General features: G+C 58.7%; 1 pseudogene; it reads left to right on the top strand.

The window, feature by feature from the left end:
- The first annotated feature begins 455 nt into the window (after nt 1–455).
- On the top strand, nt 456–2,320 carry LOC125536833 (9-cis-epoxycarotenoid dioxygenase NCED4, chloroplastic-like; annotated as a pseudogene).
- The last annotated feature ends 678 nt before the right edge of the window (nt 2,321–2,998 follow it).

Below are 2,998 nucleotides of genomic sequence, written 5' to 3'. Positions count from 1 at the left end.
AGATAAAGATAAAGATATGTGACGTGCAGTGTGCTCGTAGGACGTAAAACCGAAGTTAAAGTTAGCGCCGCTCGTGGCATACACACGCATGGTCACGCCTCACCAACGAATAAGAAGCATCATAGAGAAGTTCTGGAATGGGAAGGAGTTCTACTTCCAGAACGTTCAGCTACTACTCCCGCGCATCCCGCTGAAGCGGCCACAAGACGGGCACTGGCAGCTCCACTGTGCAGCACTGACACGAGGGGAACGTAAGAAGCAGAGGATAGGCCCATTCCCACGGCCATCGCGCTCGCTCTCTAGAACATCCCGCCACGTCTCCCTCCCATGGCTGATGGCTTCCCTCCATTTGAGTTTTGACCACTGCACCGCCAACTCCCTCCGCCTCCTATAAATTCCACTGCCAGCCCCCGAACCCAAGCTCCTCAAACCCACCTCCCCTCCCACTCCTCAGCTCGGCTTGAGCTTGTCACTCGCAGCTCCGTACATACAACGTAGGACAAGAAACCATCTCAATTCTCGATCTAGCTCGAGACACAACTAGCAATGGCGTCGTCTATCACTGCTCCGGCCGCTGCCCCCGGCAGCGTCGTCAGGCCACCAGCTAAGGTTAGGCCACGGCCACCACCATCGAGGTTCAACCCTAACGATCCCCGCAGGAACGCGGATGGCTCTGCTGTTGTCACTTGGAAGGGCCCAATGCGAGCGGCTCCCGCGCGGAAAAAGTGGCCCAACCCGTTCCAGCGCATGGTGGCCGCTGCGTTGGACGCGGTGGAGGACAGGCTAGTCGTCGGCATTCTCGAGCGCAAGCACCCGCTGCCGCGAACGGCGGATCCGGCCGTGCAGATCTCCGGTAACTACGCGCCGGTGGGGGAGCTTCCACCCGCCGGGGCGGAGGACCTCCCTGTCGTGTCAGGCCGCGTCCCGGCGTGCCTCGAAGGCGTGTACGTCCGCAACGGCGCCAACCCGCTCCACGCGCCGCGCGCTGGCCACCACCTGTTCGACGGCGACGGGATGCTCCACGCCGTACGCCTAGGCGGTGGCCGTGCCGAGTCCTACGCGTGCCGGTTCACGGAGACGGCAAGGCTTCGGCAGGAGCGCGAGATTGGCCGCCCCATTTTCCCCAAGGCTATCGGCGAGCTCCACGGCCATTCTGGCGTGGCGCGGCTGGCGCTCTTCGGGGCAAGGTCGATCTGCGGCGTGGTGGACGCGTCTCAAGGGATCGGTGTCGCCAACGCTGGGCTGGTGTACCACGACGGCCGCCTCCTCGCCATGTCCGAGGACGACCTCCCCTACCACGTTCGCGTCACCCCCGATGGCGACCTTGAGACGGTCGGCCGCTACGACTTCAATGGGCAGCTCGATGGCGCCATGATCGCGCACCCCAAGCTCGACCCGGCCACCGGCGAGCTTTTTGCGCTCAGCTACAATGTTGTCTCGAAACCTTACCTCAAGTACTTCTACTTCACAGCCGACGGGCACAAATCCCACGACGTCGATATCCCGGTCGACGAGCCAACAATGATTCACGACTTCGCCGTCAGCGAGAACTACGCCATCGTCCCTGACCAGCAGATCGTTTTCAAGCTCCAAGAGATGGTGCTAGGCGGCTCACCGGTGGTGTACGACAAGAACAAGACGGCGCGGTTCGGCGTGCTGCCTAAGCGCGCTGCCAACGCTTCGGAGCTCCGGTGGGTGGAGGTCCCCGGCTGCTTCTGCTTCCATCTCTGGAACGCGTGGGAGGACGAGGCCACCGGTGAGATCGTAGTCATTGGGTCCTGCATGACACCGCTGGACGCCGTGTTCAACGAGTCACCGGACCAGGAGCAGAGCTTCCGAAGCGTGCTCTCGGAGATACGCCTCGACCCGCGCACTGGTACGTCCCGCCGCCGCGCCGTGCTGCGGGAGGCCGACCAGGTGAACCTTGAGGCCGGCATGGTGAACCGGCAGCTCCTGGGGAGAAAGACGCGGTATGCCTACCTCGCCATCTCTGAGCCGTGGCCCAGGGTTTCCGGTTTCGCCAAGGTGGACCTCGAGTCCGGCACGGTGGAGAAGTTCACCTACGGCGAGGGTCGGTACGGCGGTGAGCCCTGCTTCGTGCCGCACGCGGATGGCTCCGGCGCGGAGGACGACGGGTACGTGCTCTGCTTCGTGCACGACGAGAGCCGCGGTAGCGCCGACGGCACGTCGTCGGAGCTGCTGGTTGTCAACGCCCGGGACTTGCGCTCGGAGGCCACTGTAAAGCTGCCGGGGCGCGTGCCACGGATTTCACGGCACGTTCATCACCGCCACGGAGCTGCAGCGACAAGCCCAGCTATAGCTAGCTAGCTAGCTACTACTCCCTTCCTTCTAAATTACTCGTCGCAAAAATGATCTAGATATATCTATTTTTGCGACGAGTAATTTAGAACGGAGGGAGTACTAGCTACTAGCTGCAGTGACATAGGAAACGAATTAGGTAGACTTATAGTAATAGTACTTTTTTTGGTAACTGAAAAGTTTTTGTGATTAATTAGGTCACTTGAACTGCATACGTCCGTATGTACTGATTTTTTTAAAAAAATTTAATGATAATATGTGTCTCATATGTATAATATCATAAAGATAAAACTACAAATCACATAAGGACCGACATGACAAAACTAGAAGGATGTCAGATGACACCAACACTCGTCACCTGTCTCTAGCACCTCCTCACCCAAACTCGACACACGACTCATTCTTGATATGCAGCTCTGCGGACTTCTAATGTGGCTCACCAAATGTGAAGCCCTTACCATTGAACGAATCAGACCGGGGCAACACTCTGGACACGTCATCGAACTCCAGATCTGGCACCCCACCACGACTAAGACGCAGAAGCAGTGAATCATACCTGTCATCCACGAACCACGAACCCAGCACACGTTTCATCTTCTAAATGTCGTCGATGCAGACCACAATCTGCATCCGCTCCTAGACTACCTCCTAAGCTCCGCGTCAACGCTGGAGCAAACGC

Source organism: Triticum urartu, chromosome 2A (genome assembly GCF_056163025.1).
Source record: "Triticum urartu cultivar PI428250 chromosome 2A, HENAU_Tu73, whole genome shotgun sequence".
Taxonomy (NCBI): Eukaryota; Viridiplantae; Streptophyta; class Magnoliopsida; order Poales; family Poaceae; genus Triticum; species Triticum urartu.
Note: the sequence above shows the minus strand (reverse complement) of the source record. Positions and strands in the feature narration are given on the sequence as shown.